General features: G+C 35.7%; 1 pseudogene; it reads left to right on the forward strand.

The window, feature by feature from the left end:
* Positions 1–5,687, forward strand: part of LOC149536407 (SNF1-related protein kinase regulatory subunit gamma-1 pseudogene) — a 177,566-nt pseudogene extending 171,879 nt beyond the window's left edge.
* Positions 5,688–6,000: the final 313 nt, after the last annotated feature.

Consider the following 6,000-nt stretch of genomic DNA (forward strand, 5'->3'; position numbering starts at 1 on the left):
AGTTGTTGTGAATGAGGTTGAAGGTAATGCCAGTCAACCTAAGCAAGGAGAGAGTTTGCTAGCTCAATGAGTACTGGTTGGTCAAAGGACACTAGATTCTTGTGAGAGGACTAGTTTGTTTAGGACTCGTTGTAAGTCTGGTGGTAAAGTCTACAATATGATTATGGATGGTGGTAGCATTGACAGCCTTGTTGCTAAGGAGATGGTTCAAAAACTCAGTTTGAAAAGAATGAAACATCCTTATCCTTATAGGGTTGGTTGGTTGCAATGTGAACATGCTTTAGAAGTGAGGGAACAATGCCTTGTTGATTTCTAGATTGGAAAGTATAAGGATCAAGTGTTTTCTGATATTGTCGACATGAACATTTGTCATGTGTTGCTTAGTATACCTTGGTATTATGATTGCAGGGTTGTGCATGATTATGTCAAGAATTTGTTTTCCATTGTGAAAGGTGGTAGAAAGAATTCCCTAATTCTTTTACAAAATGAAGAGCTCGGTAGGAGGAACCTGAGTTTTGCTAGCCGAGTTGGGTTAAAGGATTCTAGTAAGGTTGGAGATCAGCATGGAAAGTAGACTTGTAGTACACTGTAGATGGATGTGAAGAAGTAGAAGAAGATCAAGGGAAAGAGTGTACAAGTTGAGCACTTAGAGGATATGTATGTGAAGAACCAATTTGGCATTTATGTGTTGAATCCCAAAAGATGTTCTTCTAGCTACTGAAAAATCTGATGTAGAAGCATCCTTGGTGGGCTTGCATTCCTGCATGTTGGTGTGGTTTGACCTTGGAGTTGGAGGACTTGGTCAAAGAATGAAGTGTGAATCAATTGATATTGAGTTGGTTTGGTTGTTGTGTTAACCAAGTAACTTTGTTAATGAAGATGTTTGCCGATACTTGGGGCACTTAGCAAATACAGGGAGCTCGGTTTGCACTGGGAGCTTGACAGTAGTGTTTCCCGAGTTAGCTTCGTCTATGAAGGGGCTTGGCTACTTTTGGAGGACTCAACACATACTGGTGCTTGGTTAGTGAAGGAACTCGATTATGTCTAGTGCAATGCTAACACTCAGCATGGTTTTCTCTAACACTCGGTTTGATCTTGGTCCCTGTTGTGCCCGAGTTGTTTGTGAGATGACTTTTAGCATTTAATTTGTGTATGGGTATTTAATTTATGTTGTAGCCAACTTGTGTCTTATGTAAACATTTAATGTAAGGTTTTATTTTAATTTGTAATGGGCTAAGCTTACTTGTGGCTTAGTTGGGTATAAGTAGGGGTATTTTGTGGAGTCTTGAGGAGAAGGTAGATCATCCAACTTGGAGAAGAGGATGAAGTGTACGAGAAAATTTTGAGAAGGGCTAGTAGCACAGGCTTGATAAACCAGGAGATTGCTTGGTGGGCTTGCAAGCACAAGTTGAGATTTCCTCGAGGTTTTTTGCCATAGTGTGGATTTAAACTGGTTGGGATTAGTGTGGAGTTGGATCTTGATGAGGGATCTTGATGAGGGATCTTGTTGAACTGCTTTGTAATTTCTTTTTGTATTTGGAACTAACCAATAAGACCTTACAATCGAGCATATTACATGGAAACAGTTTATTTATGAATAAAGTGTTGTGATTTGTTATCAAATCTTGCCTTGGTGTTATGTTTCCACTATGTAGTTATTTGTAAGGATCCAGATTACCTCCAGTAGGGGTACCTTTGGATCCTTGTTGCATTAGTCTCTCATCTTATCACTCACATTAATAGGAGAATTGAAGTTCCCCATAACAAGCCAAGGCTCATTAAGTAAGAACTTTGTAAGATCTCCAAGCCTTTCCTAGAAACCCAAACTATCATTTTTAGTATTGGGTGCATATATATTTGGAAGAATCGAGAGATATTTTTCTCTAATGTGAGTAAACTTAGTACAACTAATGTTATTTTTAGAAAAATGACCTCACCTTGAATAAGGAAGTCATTCCAAAACACAAACAACAACACCTGAACCTCCCCTCGAGTCACAACCAACCACTTTCCCATTTTTGAATAAAGAGAGCATTTCCATTTGTCTTTAGACATTTTAGTTTCTTGAATCATAACAACATCTAGTTTGTAGTCCCAAATAACATTCCTCAGCACATGTTTTTGTGATGCGCGTTCAAACACCTTACATTCCAAGACATAATCTTCATTTAGAATGTGGCGAGAAGATTTCTCGGATGGTTTTTTTGTTTTTCATCCACAATGTCTTATTTTCTTGCAAACTCCCTTGCCTCCTTTTTTGATTTTGTACATGTCCAAGCTTCTTACACAAGAATTAAAAAAATGGGGTGATTTTGTCAACAAAGGCTGGCACTTACTATTTAGTCTTCAAAGGAGCTCAAAAAAGATAGATTCAGCCTCTTAGAATCTTTGCACTCCATATCTCTGCAAGAAAAGTTGGGTGCAAGAACATAAGACACCTCTTATGACAAAAGGGGCCCCTGATAATCATTGACGAGATCCTTATTTTCGACAAACTTCACTACGCTTGCTCTTGTTAACTTTGGTATCAAAATGTGAATCTTTTTCTCCCATAGGTTACAAAGATTTTAATAGATAAAAATTGTTCTATTTTAACTTGGTCACCCTTTTCAAATGGTTGTGCACCATGTTTTCAATAACTGCACAAGTTTTATAATTGCTTCCATATTATTTATTTTACTCTTTGATTAATGATTGTATTGAAAATTATACCAAACAAATCTATCCTTAAAATAAAACAAAAATATGATTCCAATCATTCAAAGTCAACTGGTGTTACTATCTGAAACCAAAATGTAAATGGTACAAATTTGAAATTCAAAAAAACAAAATTAAATACATTAGTACTTATTATTAATCATTAATATAGATAGCTTAAATATATTTGGTATAACAAAATTAATCCAATAGCGAACTTGAAATGGTGCAAAAACTTAAATTTTCAAATAATCAATATTAATATCAACATTTCAATCTCAGAAGGCCTTTAATGTCATCTTTCAATTAGAATTATACTTTCAATCATTCAAGGACAATTGGTGTTACTATCTGAAACAAAAATTAAATGATACAAATTTGAAATTCAAATAAACAAGATTAAATACATTAATACATATTCTTAATCATTAATATAAATTACTTAAATTAAACAAAATTAAGCAAATACCAAACTTACTATTAAAAAAAAAAAATTTATTTTAACAGTATAAATATCAATATTTCAGAATGCCCTAGTGCCATCTTTCAACTAGAAATTTTATATAATAAAAGATTTCCTCTTAATATGTTTAGATGCCTTTGAAAATCAGCTATATTACACTTGTTCAAGAAATAGAATACAACCAACAAGAATGTTGAATGTTTAGATGGGTACCAATGGAAAGACGAATGAATCTAAATACTACAAAATTATGCATTTCGGCTTTCCTAACTATACATCCTCATTGAATTTCTCAAATGAGTTCATTGATTTCCCAGGTAGTTGGTTATGCATCTTTTTTAAACTTTGGCCATCTCTCCTCTTACCACTACCAGTTCTTTAAGACACTGTTGTAAGTCAACTTGTAAACTTTTGATGGTATTCTCCTTACCTGCAAGCTATATATAAAATATATCATAGCATTAGTATTCATTATCTAGAAGAAACATAATGATCTTCAAAAGTAAGCATAATGTTCTTTTGACATTCTAAATATAATAATGCTCTTCAAAAGTAAGTATAATCTTCTTTTGACGTTCTAAATAGAAACAATTGAAAGCATGAAAACACATACTTGATTTTCCAAGTCTTTCTCTTTCTGATTTGAGCTACTGAGGCTACCTTGTAGGCTTTCAATGTTACTTCTCAAAACCTCTTGACCCCTTACCAAAATTGTACATTCAGCTCGAAGTTGTTCTATATCAATTGCATTGGAAAATAACTTTTCCCTTAGAATCTTGACAAGCAAATTTTTTGCTCTTAGTTCATGTTGAACTTGTTTGAACCCCTCCTCATTCTGAAATAGCAATCAAATATTATTAGTTGATAGTAAAAGTACCTCTTAGTTATCAAGACAAAGTAGCTGAGATACTAAATGTTACTGATAATAGAAGAAAGAGTACATAAAAATAGAGATGGCAAAGTCTAAATGAACCATCCTTCTACCAACAATATTGGAACCAAACATATACATAAGCTCTAACCTAAAATTCTGAGTTTGTCATCATATCTAGCATTAGAGTTTGAAGATGTACGATAAAACTTGAAGAAATAAGAACATGGGAGAAGGACAAATAAAGGTAATTAGACAGTAGTTTAATGGGGGTCTATAGTTTTATTTTTCAGTATGTTGCCTGACTTTTGGTCACCCATCATTTTTCAATGTCAAGTCAGTCTGGTGTCTAGGTCTAAGTCCTTCATAGGTAGGCCATCCTTGTCGGGCTTCCCTTTCTCTTGACCTCTCATTTATTTGCCAGGTGGGTTGGTTTAAGTGTTGTCATGTCGGGTAGGTGATAGCTCCTAGTCCGGTAAGGTTATCATGTTTTATTGATGATCTTCTTAGATGAAGGATATACAAATCTTTGTTATTTCAGAGATTCATGAAGCAGTATGTGCAATCCAGAAAGACATTTAGTTACTAAGGGCTCTGCAAATTTGGAAGATCTCCAGTGGTAGAGATCAATTCAGATGCCAGTCTTGCTGAAGTGGTCGAATTGCTTGCCAAGAACAAGATATTGAGTGCACCAGTAAGGGATATAAATGCGCCAGATGATGCAACTTGGATTGACAAGTATATCGAGATTGTTGAGTTTGTAGGAATCTCTGCGTGGTTACTTCAATGGTCTCAAGTGTTTGGAATAAACTCATATCCTAAAGCTGATGCTGCAAAGGGAGGTCACTTCTTTGAAATGTTGACATCCTCAAAATTCTATGGGGAGACAAAGGTCAAAGACATATCAGGATCCTTCCGTTGGGCTCCATTCCTACCTGTACAGCCATCTGACTCATTTTTTACAATGCTTCTCTTGCTTTCGAAGTATAGGATGAAGAGCCTCCCTGTGGTTCACATAGGTGAGGGAAAGATTGAAAAAATTGTTACACAGTCTGCTGTAGTGCATATGCTTTCTAAGTGTGTCAGACTCCCTTGGTTTGAGACCTGGGGAAACAACACACTTTCAGAACTTGGCCTTCCAGTAATGAAACCGGATCAAATGGTCAAGTTGATTGAAGATCAACCTGTTCTCCAAGCATTCAAATTGATGAGTGAAAAGCGTGTAGGAGGGCTTCCAATTATTGAGAAAGAAGGAAAGAAAGTTGTGGGGAACATAAGTTTAAGGGACATCCAGTTTTTGCTGATGGCCCCTGAGATATATAAAGAATTCAGATCGGTTACAGCAAAGGTCTTCTGTACGACAGTTAGATCTCACCTCTGGTTAAAGCAAGAGGCATCATCTCCCTTGGAACACGTGATCACGTGCGAAAAGACTGATACTATTGAAAATGTCATATTGAAGTTGGATAATGCAAGAATTCAAAGGATCTATGTTGTTGATAGTCATGGAAATTTAGAAGGTGTTGTAACTCTGCGGGATATTATATCAACATTTGTTCAGGAACCTCCTGGATACTTCGGAGATTTCTTATATCAGGTGGTGCCATTACCCAGGAATAGCACTGTGTGAAGATTTCTTTGTATATAATATTGTAGATCTGGTAAAGAGGGAATATCATACCCAAGACAGACCACGGTCACAGACTGCCCGTGTTTGCAGTTATAGGGTTCTTGAATTCATTAAAAACTTTAAACGGGAAGCATATGATCTGTTGGTTGTATCTTTCAGACCTTACCATGACAAAAATGAGATGACATTATCTGTCATTGATCAGCTCAAGATGGAAACAAACATTGGACAACATAGTGGTGAAAAAGAAACAAATGATTATTCAACCTTTGAAAGATGATGAAGGTAACACAAAAGATGAAAACTGTCATGCTGAGGATTCTGATAGCTTGGAAAAAT

The sequence above is a fragment of the Cupressus sempervirens genome, chromosome 10 (assembly GCF_028749045.1).
Source record: "Cupressus sempervirens isolate cs-2001-9-10 chromosome 10, ASM2874904v1, whole genome shotgun sequence".
Classification (NCBI taxonomy): Eukaryota; Viridiplantae; Streptophyta; class Pinopsida; order Cupressales; family Cupressaceae; genus Cupressus; species Cupressus sempervirens.